At 44.1% G+C, this 18,642-nt stretch overlaps 1 pseudogene; it reads right to left on the bottom strand.

The window, feature by feature from the left end:
* The window catches only part of LOC148039876 (putative glucan 1,3-alpha-glucosidase), a 37,118-nt pseudogene that overhangs the window by 16,629 nt on the left and 1,847 nt on the right, over positions 1-18,642 (bottom strand).

The raw sequence follows: 18,642 nt of genomic DNA, 5'->3' as shown, positions 1-18,642 counted from the left end.
ATTTTTATCCATCATTGCTTCAGCAAATGTAGCAGGCTCTTTGACCTCTGTCACCTTTATCACATAAGCAAAATGCTTTGCAGAGTAACCACTGTAAGTCAACCTATCCATAGGGTACTTGACTCTTTGCGATCATCTAAAGATGTGGTGCACTACTCGATTCCCCTCTCTCATGAGGCCGAATATACCTGTTATGCCTAGTACCAGGCGTATACACTGTCAGAATACCAAGCTCACTATCTAGATTGTCAGTTGAGTCATAACTTGAAGTCATCCTGCCAAGTGTCATCACACCAGATGTATCATCAATGACTTTTTCTTTTCCTTTGTTGTCCACCACATCATATCTCCCCCTCACTGATACAGTGGTATCAGTGGATGATGAGCCAAAGCTTCGTAATCTCCCTATCCATGGAGAAACCGTCGTACCACTAGGTCCTATCACTACAATAGTCTGTTTTTGCGAATCAACGATAGAAACATGTGTAGAAGGCATATCCAATGGCACTATAGTCGGTGATGCATAGCAAGAGGCCATCTCATCAAAGATAACGTCTCTACTAGCTAGTGTCTCCTGAGTAGAGGGATCATATTATTTCTGCCTTCTTTTCGTGCAAATAACCAATAAAGACACACTTGTGTGCTTTTGAATCTAGCTTTTTCCTTTTCTCATCAGGTATGTGCACATAAGCAAGACAGCCAAATACTTTCATGTGACTGACATCAGGCTTGTAGCCATACAACTTTTCAAATGGTGTCATCTCATGAATACCTGTAGTGGGAGTCATGTTCAAGATATACATGGCTCTCATAATGGCCTCAGCCCAATAATAGAGTGGCATACTCTTCTCATTCATCATTGCCCGAGTAGCTTCCAACAATACCCTGTTCTTTCGTTCAGCTGTCCTATTCTATTGTGGAGTGTAGCTGTATGTAAGCTGCCTGTGTATGCCATTTTCAGCCAAAAAACTATCAAACTCATTTGACACATACTCCCCACCACTGTCAGATCTCAAGTAAGAGATGTAACAATCAAATTCCTTTTCAACCTGCTTCTTAAATTGTTGAAAAACAACAAACACTTTGTCCTTTGTTTTCAAGATATAAACCCACGTATAGAGACTAAAGTCATCAATGAATGTCACATAGTACTTGGAGCCTCTCATAGACGCATTATGGGCTAGGCCCCACACAGAGTGAACTAACTACAACGGTCGCGTACTATTTCTTACATGCCTGACAAATGGCAACCTTGATTGTTTACCAAACTGACAAGCATCATAGACATGACCAATATCTATATATTGAAACTTGGGTAAACCTATCACAAGCTGTTTCTTCTAAATCATTTACAACCATTGAAGATTAACATGTCCCACTCTCTTATGCCATATTTCCAAGTCTCTAACTGTGCCAGAGCCACGAGCAAACATTGTTGATTTCAGCTGCAACAAAGTGGCATCAAGAGTAAACATCCTGCCATTCCTATGACCGCGAGCAATCAATTTGCAACCATTACCAAACTCCTCAATGAAACATCTATGCTTATTAAATCGGACCTGCAAATTATGCTCAATCATCTGACCCACAGACAATAGATTTTTAGTAATTGATGGGACATGCAATACATCATGTAAATTCTTCTTCCTATCGTCATGGATTACCAAAGGTACTTTGCCTTTATGTTCTATGTTATGTTGCGTGTCATCCCCTGTGCATACATAGCCAATTCTCTCAGGCACCATGTCTATAAACCAGTCACCATGAGGTGTCATATGATTGGATGCCCCCAAATCAATGTACCAAATTGTATCCTCATGAGACTTCTCAACAGCCCTGTCTTTCACATATGTCATGGCAAACAATCTATCCCCTGATGCATGTTCTGCCTGACTGCACGTTGCATAATGTCCATGTTGTTTGCCTCTTTGATTGCCCTGCTTCTTCTAGTAGTCCTTGGAAATATGACCATACTTTCCATGGTAGTGACAATCCTTATTTTTATTAGGATTGTCAAATGGACGATGCTGCTACCAAGAGCCTCTGCCTCCAGGGCTAGATCTCCCCCTGCCTCTAAAATTTCCACCTCCTCGTGCATTTGAACCCTACTGGTTATTATGACCATAGGATACATTTTGATGGCCTCCTCTGCCAAAACCATAACCTCTACCACGGCTGCATTGATGCGAATAAAATATAGCATCCTTGTTCTTTGAGTTGCTAGAACCTGTAGCCAATCCAAGTTTAACCTCTTCATGAATAAGCAATGCAACCAGCTCATTGAAATCTGACATTTCAACCCGCACAGAGATGGAAGTATCAAGTGACTTATATTCATATCCCAAACCATTTAATGTCACTGCAACCATGTCTTCATCCTCAACTTTTGTGCCAATGGATGCTAGCTAATCCGCAATAGTCTTAATCTCTATGACATAATCCTATATAGATCTACCTTTTCTCTCCATGTTGTTGAATTTCTGCTTCAATTGTATCTTCCTGGCACTGGTAGTTGTGCCATAGTACTTGATCAATATGTTCCATGCACCTGTTGTGGTGACTTGAAGTTCATGATCTGCATTACCATAGTATTCGAGATACACAAAGATAACTAGTGTAGCACCCTGCAAGCTCTTTCCAACCAAGCTTGGTGCACTCGTCTCTGATCAACTATAAGATTCCTCTCTGGAATTTCAGGTTCAACTTCAACACCTGTCACCAAGTCCCAATATCCTTTACCTATCAATAAGTTCTCCATGTGAAACTTCCATATGGCATAATTATTGCTATCAAGCTTTTCCCCCACTATCTGGGTTATATTGTTGGTTCTGTCTGCATTTTCCATGTTGCAAACAATACCTGACCACCTGCAAGCCAACAAGTCTAACTGATTAACTGCAATCTTTGACTGTTTATGATACTTTTCTGCAACAAATTCACTATTGAAACCAGATTATTTCAGCCCCTTATCATCTCAAAACCATCCACGACATGTGGTATAACCCATAGGTACATCAGCCAACACATAGACCATGTAGGTGCTTTAAAACTGTCTCATGCAACCTTACTGTCAGAGTACATACATGCAGTCTGAAATCTATAAAATGTCAATGTACTAGCAATTGATTCATAGCTAAAACTGAGATGTATACATGTCATACATGCTCCAAAACTTCATAGACATCTACTACTACATATAACAATCCAAATATGATCATAGGGGCACAAATCAATGCATAATTAGCAAGTACAAGTGTCAAAACTCATGTTCACAAATTGTAGTCATTAAATATTCAGCAAAGCAAAGTTTATCTAGCTCCAAAATGTCTTCAAATCAGTTCATACATTTGCTTCAGTATGTCAGGGTCAATACATGACCATATATACAACCATAGACACTCTATCTTCAAGAAGCAATGTCATGGACTGCATTCCCTGCTTGTAACCAGCCAAGACACTTTAAATGAATTTGTTTTCAGCTCCAAAATTCAGTTTTTAGTAGCCTTCAATGCTTTCCCTAATGCTTCAAACATTCCCAGACATATCCCAAGCCATACATTTAATAGGGGTCAATCAATGTCATGTAGTGCTTCAAGAAAAGACCATGTTTGCTCTCCACAATTTTATGATAATTTTCAACCTATAATTTTTAGATCTGTAAATGCATTGCGAAACTGAATTTTTAATCCTTTTAATCATGCCTAAGTGTACACGGGTTTTGCCCAAACATTCACCCAGCATTCTAACTAGTCATAACCATCATTCCAAGGCATGTATGGATCAAATGATGCCCTATATTAGTGCTGGAAATTCCAGGATAGATTTCAGCCTATTAGATACTTCCAAATCTGAGTATTTTTGTCAACAAACTTCAGCTCCAAGACTTAAGAGTCAATGCATATGTCCTTCTTGCATATACCTATGCTTCAATAATGCTTTCTAACCATGACATAGAGCTCCAAGTTCATGTCAAGGCAGCATACATGCTGTGTATTCTCTGCTACTAGCAGTTCAAGATTGAATTTCATATCTATACATTCATGTCTTAGCTCATAACTGAGCCCTCTCTAGAATATTTGCATACAACAGTCTTCAAGCACCTTTCAAAGGGTATGCAAGTTGTAGTTCACTTGAGTAGTGACTACTTTACTGATTTGCTGTCATAGGGAGCAATTTGGACAACATGCGCAATCATGCTGGCTGGTCCAGAGGTTGCTGATGTTGCTCGTGCAGTTAATGATGACAAATTCTCCCTTACAAGTACTCAAGGAAGCCTTAGCAAGCTCCCAAACAAGCTACAAACACTGCTTGAGCAATGGCAACCTCAATGTCTCGATGCATATCCTCAAGAAACAATGACAGACTACTTCTCTTCTCAGATACTCTGGTCTTCAAGTTCTTTAGGTCTTCTTCATAGCCTTCTACTCTAGAGAGACCATTCAAGATGACTCTGATACAATGTTAGAAGAGATAGAGATAGAGAGAAGGGTTGGAGCAACTATGAGGAGCTGTATGCTCACGCTCACTATTTCTCTTATTCCATAATCCATATATCTAAAAGTGAATACAACACTCTAAGGTTTGTAAGACCATTCACACATAACCTTAATCCACTAACTTATTTAATGTGGGAGATACAACTGGACATAGCTAAGCCTCTGTCGGTCACACACACAACCTTGAAGTCTCAACAATAAACACAAATTATTATTCTTCCCAACCAATAATAAGGGAGTGTCCATACTTCTATCACTATAGGCTTGTCCAAGAGTCCCAAGTCTAAGCAATCATAGATTTTAGCAAGCAACATGAAGGTGGCATCTAAGCATCTAAGACAGGCAACCAAGTCATCCTCTTTGTTCTCCATTAAGTCCAAGGCCACAGTCAAAATCGATCGTTGCTCATCATAAGAGGGTCTAAGGTCAATGGGGAGTTGGGTTTTGACAGAACTAGAGAGTTCAGCAGCTGATGGTGGTTGCTTTGGTTGTTTTCGAGCTTGTGGTTGGGCGTTTTGTACAATAGTCTAGGTTGTGGCCTCTGTTGACAGTGCACTGTGACACTCCGGTGATGTTCCATGAGCTGTAGGACTAGTCATGGTATGAGTGTGAGTAGTAGGCTATGGTTTGGGTTGATAGACTCGCTCAGTTTTCACTAGTTTATGTGTTTGTGATTCTGAAGGCTTTGAATCCAGAGGCTTTTGCGGCCTTAGCCTTGGATGTGTCATATGGGCTTAAGTAGTCAAAGCTTGAGGCCGGCGTTCAATTAGTGCCTTTGGCTATTTTGGCCTTAGGAATCCATATCCAGGCATTACCCTCGTAATAGCCTTGTGCTTGCAATAGGGTCTTGGGGACCCATCACGGCTTGATTGTACGTCGATATCTATGCTTGTGTCTTGGCCTCTTAGGGCAAGAGGTGGGGCTCTAGCCTTGTGGGGTTGTGGGTGTCTGCTCCTAGGTGGCGGTCCTTATAGTTTAGGCATCCATTGAAGCCTTGACTCATGGGCCTTAGCTTTGACTTCAGTGATTTGGTGGTCTTGCGGCTTGGTGGGTTGTAACGAAGCACTACCTCCCCCCTTAGGCTTGGCGACAGGTTTCTCTATCGGTGGCTTTATGGACTTGAAAGGAGTCATGCAGCCCTTGCTAAAAGTTGTAACTATGCGAACATTGCCCATGGCTAGGTGGAAACACTGCAACTCGTAGTCGATATTGCAATGAGCTTGCTTCTTAAAGGTTCATCCTAACAGCGATTCCGTGCCTACATCTTTACTGTTGGGCAACACATAGAAGATCATCAACATGCTTTCAGACTCAATAGAAATTATAGCCTTGCACTTTTCCAAGAGTGTGTATGATCGACCTTCATACTGGCTGAGTTTAGCGTTAGTGGGCTCTAACTGCGGTTTGTCAATTTGGGTCCAATGATCATGAGTTAAGACATTAAAGTCAGCTCCCTCATCAATCAACGCATTGATGGTGCATGTGTACTTGGCAGTGACCGTTATGCTTAGGTAAGCTAGTTCTACAGCTTCCTCATACTCATCATCCATCTCCATGATAGTGGCTACTCGTACATTTGATAGGGGACACTAGCATTGGAGGCTCATGCAGTGGGTGTGTGGGAGGGCAATACTTCTTTATGCGACTGCCATTGAAGAAGCCTATACCCTCACATTCTAGGGTTTTGAGTTCTACGTTGCTAGTTCGACTAACAGCCCGGCCGGGCTCTCACCCCCGTGCAATTTGTAAATATAGATGGCCGATGGAAAGGAAGCTAGGAAGATAGAAGGACAATGGAAAAAGGGCCTAGGCTATGGCTGGCCATGTAAAAAGGGGAAAAGGGGATGACCGCCCAAAAGGGATTTAGAGTTTTGTATATAAAGGTGAAAAGTGAATGAGAAGCTCATTCTTGTGTGTGGCCAAAAGTAGCTCTCTTCTTCTTCTTCTTCTTCTTCTTCTTCTTCTTCTTCTTCTTGTTCTTGCTTGCTTGAGCTTGTGCTTAAGAGAGAGAGTGTGAGAGTGTGAGGGAGTGAGTGTGTGAGGGTGAGGGACTGAGGAGGAGAAGCTCTCAATCTTCTCCTCTTTTCTTTTCTTCTCTTCTCTTCTCTTGTCTTCCTCGCGGCAATGGAGCTTGGAGCGTGGAGCTTGAGGATGGAGCTGCTTGAAGCTTGCACTTGGATCGTGGAGCCACCGGAGTGTGTGGGAGAGGAGGTAACTCGAACGGCACGGAGGTAAGCTCACTACACCCGTAGATATGGATGGTGCGTCGGTTATGTGAGAGGTAGCCATTAGTGCTCGGCTTGGAACACTTGAAACAATAAGCGGTCCGAGAGTCTCGGCAGTTGAGTGAAAGCTCCCGCATTTTGGTTCCGTTGCCGGGACCAACCGATTCAAGCCTTGAGTGCTTGTGCGCTTCGAATCGAGCATCAAAGTAAGGGGTTTCCCCCGAACCGGTGCTTGAGGTAGATAGGTAGGAAGCGAGGGGGTTGAAGATGATATTCGATCTCCTTGGCAAGTAGGTTTGTTGCTTTCTTGAGATTTATGTTGTGGAATGAAGTAGTGTAGGTATTTACTTTATGAATTGGGTGCATTAGGATAGGAAAAAACAAAGAAAATGAAGAAAAACAAGCATCAGGGTTTCTGCTGTCATAACAGGGCATGAGGGTTTGATTCTTTGCTGATTTGCATTTTGGAGTTTATTGGCTATCCCAGGTATATAGATCTCTTCCCCATCACTCCAGCATCATTCCTATGGAATATTGTAGCTTACAATAAGCAATACCTTAAGATTTTGGACAAATTTGTGCTCGAAAGTGCGTTCGGGCCGGCGGACTCGGACACCCGATTCAGTGTCCGATTCCCAGAATCGGACTCCCGGACAACCGTCCGATTGGACCAACCCATCCGACTACTAGAATCGGAACACCCTGTCCGATCCGATTCCCAGAATCGGACCACTCAAAATCAGACCAACCCGTCCGACTCGGACCACTCGGACCAACCCGTCCGATTTTGAGAATCGGACGCTCGGACCAACCTGTCCGACTTGGACTCGGACCAATCCATAATCGGACCACTCAGAATCGGACCATCCTGTCCGATCCGATTCCCAGAATCGGACCAATCTGAAAATCAGACCACTTTTTCGATCCGACTCCCAGAATCGGACGTGACCAAAATCGGACCACTGGGCCGATCGAACCAACCCAAAAATCGGACGTCCGATTCTGATAATCGGACTCCTGAAAATTGGACATCTTAGAATCGGACCAAAAATTGTCAAAATCGGACAGGTACCTTGAACACAAATTCTGACACATCTAAACCCCGAGATTGATCCCAAAGGCTACGTAGAGCTAAAGGCACATCACAGATCCATCACTGGGCTAAAATTTAGAGCACGTAGTTCAAAATTTGGCTATAAACGGTCCTCCAAATTGTGTATGTATTTTACCGTAACGGCCCTGCGGGTCGGGGGGGACTGCCCCCCCCCCCCCCCCCGAACCCCCACAGAGGGGGCTCTGCCCCCTCCGCACCTCCCCCGAGTAGGTTGGAGAGAAAACGCGTGCTGTGACAGGACCTCCAAATTGGACCCTAGTGTAGCAATGGCTCTACACGAGCATGGATTCTCACTTGCAAAAGAGCAACCAAAAGCCCATACCAGAATAGAGACAAATAGAGACCCTAGAACCTCAATTGGCCAATCTAGCCATGCAGGGCAAAAAGGCCACACCATAAGAACACATGTACATTGTGTTCAAACTGCGTCTAGTCGAAATAGAGTGCGACATCAGCAAGCTACAAATGCCAAGATGACTAGACATGACACTCTTGACGAGGGATGTACCTTGAATAGCATTGCACTGACGATCCAAGACATCAGTGGGAAATCCACATCTGGTCGTGCAGTTGAGAACTCAAGGGCATCAGTCAAAAGGCTTAAATTTACAAGCCAAGACCCGGAAGATGAAGACATAGTACCACCTGCTTATCTTAGGGTCAAACTCACCACGAAAAGAGAGCATACTATCGATGCTCTAATTGATGAAGGAGCAGATTTTAACATCTTGACCTATGAATCATGGACCCTAATAGGCCAACCAGAGCTCACGCCGACTAGTGCAACTCTTAGCCCTTATGGGGGACACCCACAAGCACTCATAGGGAAGTGCAAAATCCTTGCGACAATTGAAACGGAAAGCTTTCCTATCCTATTTCATGTTCCTTCAAAAAGTGCTAGCTGCAGGAAAGAAACCCTCCTGGGAAGACCCTTCAAAAGGGCGACCAAATGTGAGGCTGACTATGTAGCACAGAGGATACACCTGACACTACCGGGTGTGAGGATAGTCACCACCTTTAGCAAGGGTGACCTCATCGAACCTCAAGGGAAAGGCAAGGAAGGTGATGACATAACAGTCAAGCCTACAAACGAGGGCAAGGACTTGTTGGAAGAGTTGATACAAGCACAGGTCGAACAACGAGAACCAGTGAGTGAGGCCATGCCGGAAACAAGAAGGTCAAGAGACAAGGCCAAGGACAGGGTTTGGACTCACAAATATCGTAGAAGACCACAAAAGAAGCCCAAGCCTTATAGGCGAAGGCATCGATGGAGAGCTAGCACAACGCCGCGATGGATATCCAAAGCGTTGCTTCATGGTCAAGGGTATTATGCAGGCAACCAATGGATTTGGGTACCAAAATCCCCTGCTAAACCGCCTCTATCAGCTGAAGGCCAGAGTGCATCAAAAGCATGGCATAGGAGGAAATCTAAGAGAAACTCTAGGTCTCAAGGCAAGAAACCAGACATGATTGTTCGAAGGAAAAAGCCCCAGTCTAGCATGCTAAATAGACAGATGTCATACGTAGCCATTGAGCAGGCACAAAAATTGTTAGTGCCCAAGGAGCCTTTGATTTCCCAAGGGGAGAACAAGCATCATAGACACAACATTGCTCAAGGCAAGGCTGATCGCTCAACAAAGCAAATGGCACAATCGTCTAATAGCCTCGAGCAAATCATTCAGCGAGTGCCAAGTCCACCTAAGAGTCCTAGATCTCCTACATCCTCTTTTTCCAAACGGACACAGGAAGCACAACAGCAATTGTCAAGGAGAACTGCTCAATTCCAATCTCTATCTCCATCTAAGCTTCAAAATGTCCAAGAGGTGGGACATGGCTCCATCTGTAGCTCTCGACCCAAGGAAATGCATGAGCAACCTAGTGTGACTAGATCAACTCATGCTCGATCTACACAGATGAGTGCTCAAAGGGCAACAAAAAACACGACCACTTCCATTCACCCTAGGGACTTGACACCGCAATCCACCAAGGGTAGCCAGCCCACTAATCTAGCTGCTACTACTTCCAATCAGGGATCACAGCAGTCACAGCCCTTGGCTGTGACAATGCCCCTTGTGGAACGTGTCCTTAGTAGTTTACCTGTGGAGGAGGTGTCGCAACCAAATCCCTCGACAGCTCCAGCACTTTCAAAGTGCCTAAAGCCTATGATGGAGGATTTAAACGCGAGGGAGTTGGTTGAAAATCTAGACTCTCCGAAAAGAGCGGCAGTTGTGCCCTCACAACCGGGCAAGACTATTCAGCAAACCACGGCTATGTCCCATAAGGACACACTAGAGAAGGGAAATGCTAAGGCCTGACCGAGCACATCAATGGTCAATATAGCCCAGGGTCCTGAGATGTTAGATGCACCTACGTTGACCAAGAAAAAGAGGAGAAAGCAGCGAAAACAACAACAGTTGCAGGTGGTTGTGGACCCCAAGAACATTGAGACGAAGGGCACTGGAGAGCTGATGAATAAAGCATCGAGTCCATCCACCAATGAACACATTAATGCCTCTCCTAATAGCGGTGAACCCTCAGACACATCCGTGTGCTCTAAAAAACCCGAGCAACAGTTGCCATCAACGGTTGCTTGCAACACTCTATCCACTGACAATAGAACTCACATTGATCAATCAAGAGTGGATACAACGTTATCACAATAGGGTGACAAATCTATACCAGTCACATCCAAGAAGAACCATGACAAAATTGCAACAAAACCTCAGGAGAAACGTGAGAACCCCAAGAGCATAAGAAATCCTAGCATTGACCAGTCTTGCTCATCTAGGCCTGAGCCCCCAGTCATGCTAAAGCCGAAGGAAACTCTTAGAACTTTGCATGAGATAGCAACCGAGCAAGCCCTCGTTGAACATAGAAGTGTCACAGAATGCTTAACTGAGTTGGATGCTAAGCTCAAAGTGGTCGCACGTGTCTACGTCCTTGCGGACATGGGCACAATCCCCAAGGAGCAGCTCAGAGATTACTTGTCCTTTCCTCTATCATGGGAAGAGCAAGAATATCTTGACGGACATTATGACAAGAGCATGCGACTCATCTCTGACGAGGAGGCTGACGAACTGCACTTAACCGTCACGTTCAACGAAGTGCTCTACAGACCGAATCTCATAGACATAGAGCAACTAAAGCGACTGTCAGCAGGACGAAGTCAATTTGAACAGCGTTGGTGTGAGAACTGCGTTGCAATGGCTGAACTAGGGGCTCAGATCATGACAGTCTCTGAGGAGCGATTGGCCAAATGGCGATCCCAAAGGAGCTCAGATCATGACCGAACTAGGGGCTCAGATCGTGACCGAACTAGGGGCTCAGATCATGACAGTCTCTGAGAGCGATTGGCCAAATGGCGATCCCAAAGGGACCCAACCTATGTGGCACCAACTTCCCTTCGAGTGTTGACCGCCATTCGGGGTACGGACTTAGCTAGAACTAGCCAAGAGAACGCTCTGTTTGATAAGGTTCTCACTGAGGAGGAGTTACATATTGCCAGTAGACTTGGACAAGGTTCCATGCTACTCGATGTGGCAAAATATCTATCGGTATTGAGTAAGCTGCCACGAATACTAGATGCATGTGCCACGCTCCAGTACAATCCTGAGTTCTACAATTGGTTTCTATCCTCGTGAGGTGACATGGATTCGTATATGTATATATATATATATATATATATATATATATATATATATATATATATATATATATATATATATATATATATCTATATATGTATATATATATATATGTATATATGTATATATATATATATATATATATGTATATATATATATATATATATATGTATATATATATATGTATATATGTATATATGTATATATATATATGTATATATATATATATATATATATATATATATATATATATATATATATATATATGTATGTATATATATAAACAATGATTTTTGTGTCACCCTGTATAGATACTATCAACACACACAAGCAATGATAGTCAAGCGCAGGGAGAAGAGTTGGGTTTGACAGGCTAAGCTCCTCAGGTCCTCCTCTCATCACACTTAAAAGTCGTGTGACCATCCCCACCTCCAAGTGAAGGGCATGCAACCCACGTTACCACCATAGGAAGCCTTGACCAACAACACTAATGGTGTAGACAGGGTGCAGGCCCTTTCTATACACCTTCTTCCCTTTTTGGTCTATCCTTCCGAGGATGTGCCCTACCCCACTCCATGACAACCAGTCCACACAACTTAGCATAAGCCAGTATTGGCTAATGGCTGGAGGCAAAACGAACATCATCATGGGGGCCATCCCTCTACAACAAATACTGCATGCCTCACCCCTCCCCTTCTTGTCATATGCGCTTGATAAACCACACTAAAATCCCTTCCATGCAAACAGTTGTATCCTATACCCAGGTCTAACCCTTGGATTGCGTCTTCCAGGTTTCCTTTTTTGACAGAACGCATGGAGAATCATGGAGATCTGGCATGCAAAGACGCTCTTCGCAAAAGACGGGAGCATGTGGCACGCGCCCCTCCACCAGAGCGCTATGTGCCCACCATCAAGAGGTATGCCAAGAAGCGAGGCCCTAAGCGACACTGTCCAGGGTGACGGCCGAAGAATCCTCAAATCAAGAAAGTTGAGATTCAAAACGCGCAACAGGTGGCAGCACTAGTGGCACGAACCCCCAGCTCACGCTCGGGCCCCAGATGCTTAAGGGCAGAAAGGGCACCTCGGGAAAGGGAAGAATTCAATGAATTGTTTAAAGACATTCTGGAAACGATAGCGGCCCGAGACTACACCATTCATGTCCCGGCCGACATGTTCCCTGCCCAACCCCACGGGAGCCCCACACCAGCAAAGCCCCAATCACCCGGCCACCTAGACTTGCCCCGCCTCGTACAAATAGAGTAGCTCCATGTTGTATAAAGGGCTTATCAAATGCTATCGGGCCATGACTTTTTGTCTTTAAATGGTTAAGTGTTGACATGTTCCCGAAGTGTACGAACTTTTCATATCTGTGTTTAATATATTTCACATCTTTAGCAAAAGAAAAAGCTAATCAAGTGCAGGTGATAAATATCTAAGTCAACACCATAAAATTCAGATAAGTGATGTCTCCTTGCATTGCACTAGTTTACTATAGTTGTGGCATATACCATGCATGGACTCTCATGAAGCGGCAAGTTGATGCAAAATGACACAGGTCAATATCTAGAAGCGTTTCACATCCAAGTCACCACAAGACCACCAACCCCACAAAGAACCATTATGGAGGAGGTGACGAGAATACCAACAAACAAAAGCCATGACGGAAACGCCACTAGAAGAGAACCCAAGGACACCTCTGCAAAAGCACATATTGTGACTAAGCATGGCCAAAGCATGATCATCGATTACCTCCTTCTTCTTGGCCAAACTCTATGTTCGGGCAGGAGCCACGCTCTCAATAAGGGCAAACGTCTCTTCATCATCAAGGATTCAATTCGCAAGATGCTCCGCCCTTAACCATGCACAGCTCACTCCAAGTGCTACCTCAATCATTCGATATCTCACATGTTACAAAGAGGTTTGCAAAATCTCAAGTGTTTCTCCTCACCTCAACAATAGTTCCTCTAGCATCAAGGCTGGTGACACAATCATCTCTGTAATAGCAATTCTTCATAGCCTTTGAATCCCAATATTTCTCAATCCAAATGAAAGGCTAACAGCCTCAATGTATGGCATTGATTGTATTCATTTTTCCCACCAAAAAAAAAAAGAGAGAAAAAGAAAGAAAGAAAGAAAGAAAAAAAGGGAGAAAAAAGAAAATAAAACAGAAAATAAAAGAAAAGAAAATAACAAAAAAAAAGAGACACGATCATATCACCGCACCTAGGGGTCCTCAAATTAGGTACGTCTAGTGACCTTGGTCGGCTGGCTCCATCCCTAATCCCCTAACCCTTTGTACATCCCCCACAATTGTTCAGGGCACATTAAGGGTCCTCGCCTATGGTTAGACCTGTCACCCTGAACCACTTGCACAATTCTTTTGCACTCATCTCAATGCCATTACAATCCACAGTGGTAAGCAAGGCATGAAAGACAATGGAAAAGTACACCATACCTTTCAAGCACTATAGGTAGTCACTAACTACCAAGAGCTAGACATCAAGGAGCTCAATTATGCTACATGGCCCCGTGACAAGACCATAATGATGTCTTAAGCAATCTTCAAGTGTACTTTTCCCGTCTTCATCGAGAAATTTTTCCATCAACTTAGCCCCTTGCTACACTAACCCATTGCTATACAAGGAACCAGGTCGACAGTCTTCTAACTATGTAATATCTAAGTATGCACGATCACTCACATAATATCTGCACCAAAGTATATACACAGTTTGGGTCCTCAAGTGCAGGACAATACTCTTAGCTTGCTTAGAGTTCGGACCTGTCTCCCAAACTAATAGCACTATGTCTTGTGCACAATAGAGAAGACTAACACTACCCTTAGGAAGAGACCACAGGAGAGGTTTTCAATTGCAGGTGTTAAAGACTCCATCAAAAGTGTCATTCGCTCCTCATCAACACCCAACTCTGAATGCTTATCCTTCACCATCCGACAAGCCCGCAAAGAATCGTCATGTGCAGACTCCCCAACAAACCAACATTTGTGCTGACCATCAATGCAATCCCCAACACAGAATAGCCATACCGCCAACTTCAACAACCTTCCACCAGCCACCTTGGCCACCAATAGGCCCCGAGGACCTTTTGCCACACCACCACCAACACTCCTTCACGGAAACCACAAGCATCCTCGTCACCCATGTCTTCGGTGCATGCTACAGCCTGCTACCTACGACGGTGAGTGCCATGGGACTGGCACTTTTCTAGGAGGGGGGTAATGTTAACCCCAACATGACCCAACACGAAGAAAGCAAAAGGAAATAAGAAAGACACAGGGCAAAGGTGGAAAAAAGGTAGCCTAACTGAAGAAAGAATAGGAGAAAAGGCCAAAAGCACAAGGGCAACCTTAAAAGTCCAAGGCAAATACAAAAGGGGAAAGGCACATTTTAAAATAAAAAGGCGCACCCTAAAATCTTGTAAAAGAGCACCGGGCTCTCACCCGTGCAATTTGTAAATATAGATGGGCGGTGGAAAGGAAGCTAGGAAGATAGAAGGACAATGGAAAAAGGGCCTACTAGGCTATGGCCGGCCATGTAAAAAGGGGAAAAGGGGATGACCGCCCAAAAGGGATTTAGGGTTTTGTATATAAAGTTGAAAAGTGAATGAGAAGCTCATTCTTGTGTGTGGCGAAAAGTAGCTCTCCTCTTCTTCTTCTTCTTCTTCTTCTTCTTCTTCTTCTTCTTCTTCTTCTTGTGCTTGTGCTTGAGAGAGAGTGTGTGAGAGTGTGAGGGAGTGAGTGTGTGAGGGTGAGGGACCGAGGAGGAGAAGCTCTCCATCTTCTCCTCTCTTCTTCTCTTCTCTTCTCTTCTCTTCTCTTCTCTTCTCTTGCTCGCGGCAATGGAGCGTGGAGCGTGGAGCTTGAGAATGGAGCTTGCTTGAAGCTTGCACTTGGATCATGGAGCCACCAGAGTGTGTGGGAGAGGAGGTAACTCGAACGGCACAGAGGTAAGCTCAATACACCCGTAGATATGGATGGTGCGTCGGTTATGTGAGAGGTAGCCATTAGTGCTCGGCTTGGAACGCTTGAAACAATAAGCGGTCCGAGGGTCTCGGCGGTTGAGTGAAAGCTCCCACACTCGCATATTAGTGCATGGTGGCTAGAAGCCAACTTTTCGATAAGCATTCCGAGCTCAACCAAGTGTTCCGTCCATGCCTCCTTCCCATCACATCCCTCTTGAAGGGCTATCCTCAGGCTAGGAATGAAGAACTCTAAGGGTAGAATTGCTTCAATTCCATAGGTTAACCTAAAGGGAGTCTAATCCACAACTGTTTTATAAGCCGTGCGGTAGGCCCACAAGGCTACCATCAACTTGTTATCCCAATCACTGCGCGAAGCAAAGACTACCTTGGTCATGATATTCACCAAGATTTTATTTGTGGATTCAACTTAGCCATTTTCTTGAGGGTAATAAGGCCAAGATTTTCCAATGGATGATTAGGAAGGTGGATAGGAGATGAGCTATCATTTCATTGATGAAGTGTGTACCTTGGTCACTAACAAGTTCGATGGGACAAAGCCGAATCATGAGATCACTTGCTCCCATAAGAACTTGGTAGTAGTCCTATCATCATTTTTTCTCGTAGCTCATGCTTTTGCCCATTTTGTTAGATAATCAGTGGTGACAATGATGCACTTAGCTTATGAATACTGTGTCGTGGGATTAACGGGTTCGATGAAGTCAATCCCCCATTTCTCAAAGGGTTGTCACGCAATGATTGGGGTTAGCGCCATGTGATCCTTTAAAAATAGGGACCTTAGTCCATTGGCACTCATCACAATGCTTTACGAATCATGCTACATCTCGAAAAAGAGTGGACCACCATAGCTGGGACTGTAGCACCTTGTGGATAGTCATGTCTCCACTGAACTGTCCTCCTGTGATTTCACCGTATGCCTCTGTGAGTACGTCATGCATTTCATGCTCACACATGTATCTGCATAGCAACCCGTCGTCTTTGCCCCAACCTATAGAGTTGGCTTGCTATGTTGGATCTTCAGGATGAGTTGCCTAAGTTGGGCCTTTTCTATTGGTCGTTCAGGTAGTGCATGCTCAAGCACTTAGACTATGCTATCTGCCCAATACGGCGTCATGTTGGCTTTAAACAAATCTCTTTCACTTGATAAGCTGAATAGATACGCGTCTGACAGTTCGTCTACAATGCCTTGTCTAGTAGCTTCTTCTATGGGGATGTGAGACATATGGTCAGTCATGTAGTGGTGCTTCCCTTCACGTACCACCATAGAGAAGTCAAATTCTAAAAGTAGGAGCCATTGAGCGATGCATCCTATAGCACAAGGTTTATTAACAAGATATATCAAGGCTTGATGGTCAACAAAGAAGGTAAAAGGTGTAGCCAAAAGATAATGCTAAATTTTCTTTACACCAAAACCCATGGCCAAATCCTCTCTCTCTCTTGTTGAGTAATTCATTTTGGTCTCAGTGAGTTGTCTACTAGCAAAGCTCACTGGGTAATCTAGGTTGTGTTCACCAAGCTAGCACAACACAACTCCTACGATGAATTTTGAAGTGTCAATGTGCATATGAAATGTGAGTGTCCAATCTAGGGCTTGTAGAATTGGTGCAATGGGTGGTCAGAGCCTTTTTCAGTTCCTCATATGTACGTTGGCATTCCTCGGTCCATTCAAATATGATCAACAACTTATATAGAGGTCTAGAAATCAATGCATAGTTCAACACAAACCGCCCAGATTGACAATGACCCTGACCTTTGAGAAGTCTATGGCAATGCCATTCTTCAACACTACATGCCTTAGGATGCATCCATGCTTTATCCAAAACTGGCACTTCAAAGGGTTCAACGAGAGATAATATAGTCAACACCGTTCAAAGACCGCTCAGAGTTTGTCTAAGGGTTCCCTCCAAGTATAGTGAACACACAAGTCCTCCACCACAAAGATCTCTAACTCCTTCCTAAGCATATCTTTGAATATAGTGCACATAAGTCATGAAAGGTAGATGGCGTGTTAGTCAACCCGAAAGGCATGACTATGTAGACAAAGACGCCCCACTCAATGGCAAATGTGGTCTTATGTCTATCATTAGGATGCACTTGCACCTGATTGTATCCAAATAAGTTGTGTAGAAAATTGTATACCTCATTGCCAGCCACTCTCTCGAGCATATGCTCGTTGTATAGCAATGGATAGTTATCTCTCTGCATAGCAGCATTTACCTTCTTGTAATTAACACACGCTCTAATTTTTCCATTCTTCTTCAATACAATGACTATGGGTAGGGACCATGGAGGAGAAGCTCTCCATCTTCTCCTCTCTTCTTCTCTTCTCTTCTCTTGCTCACGGCAATGGAGCTTGGAGTGTGGAGCTTGAGGATCAAGCTTGCTTAAAGCTTGCACTTGGATCATGGAGCTACCGGAGTGCTTAGGAGAGAAGGTAACTCGACCAAGCATGGAGGTAAGCTCACTACACTCATAAGGATGGATAGTGCATCGGCTATGTGAGAGGTAGCCATTAGTGCTCAACTTGATGCGCTTGAAATAATAAGCGGTCTGTGGGTCTTGGCAGTTGATCGGCTCCACATTTTGGTTCCATTGTCGGGACCAACAGTTTCAAACCTTGAGCACTTGCGCACTTCGAATCGAGCATAGAAGTAGGGTTTTCCCCGAACCGATGCTTGAGGTAGATAGGAGATTGAGGCATTTTGATCGTCGATATAGTAAGTATTTTGGGTTTCTGATGTGTATATGAGTAGGCTAAAGAAGTAGGAATATTGTCTTATAATTTTTTGTTGCATTTAGGTAGGATATAAGCAAAAACAGGGTGAGCACACTTGGATATGGGTGCCCAAGTTGAGAGATCCTAGAAGCATATCCCAACCACAATCATCGACTGCCACCCCATCTCCAGAAAGCCCCACTCTTACTCAGGCAAGGAATACCCAGGAAACCTGAGAGTTGCAAAGCCCACAGAACCCATGACGGTTGCGATCGAAAAACCCCAACCAATATATTGACTGAAACAACAGTTGATATCCCAAAATCATCTAAGTCCAGAGAACTTGGCACCCCAATGGCTGCACAAGAGGGAAGCAATGCACCGTCCATGCCACTGGAGACACCCTCAGTACCCCAAAGCAGCACTGGACACACGGATTGGACTATGTAGT

The sequence above is a fragment of the Lygodium microphyllum genome, chromosome 2 (genome assembly GCF_053477565.2).
Source record: "Lygodium microphyllum isolate KBCC chromosome 2, Lygodium_microphyllum_v1.1.10, whole genome shotgun sequence".
Lineage (NCBI taxonomy): Eukaryota > Viridiplantae > Streptophyta > Polypodiopsida > Schizaeales > Lygodiaceae > Lygodium > Lygodium microphyllum.
The sequence above is the reverse complement of the archived record's forward strand: the minus strand, read 5'-3'. Positions and strand labels throughout refer to the sequence as shown.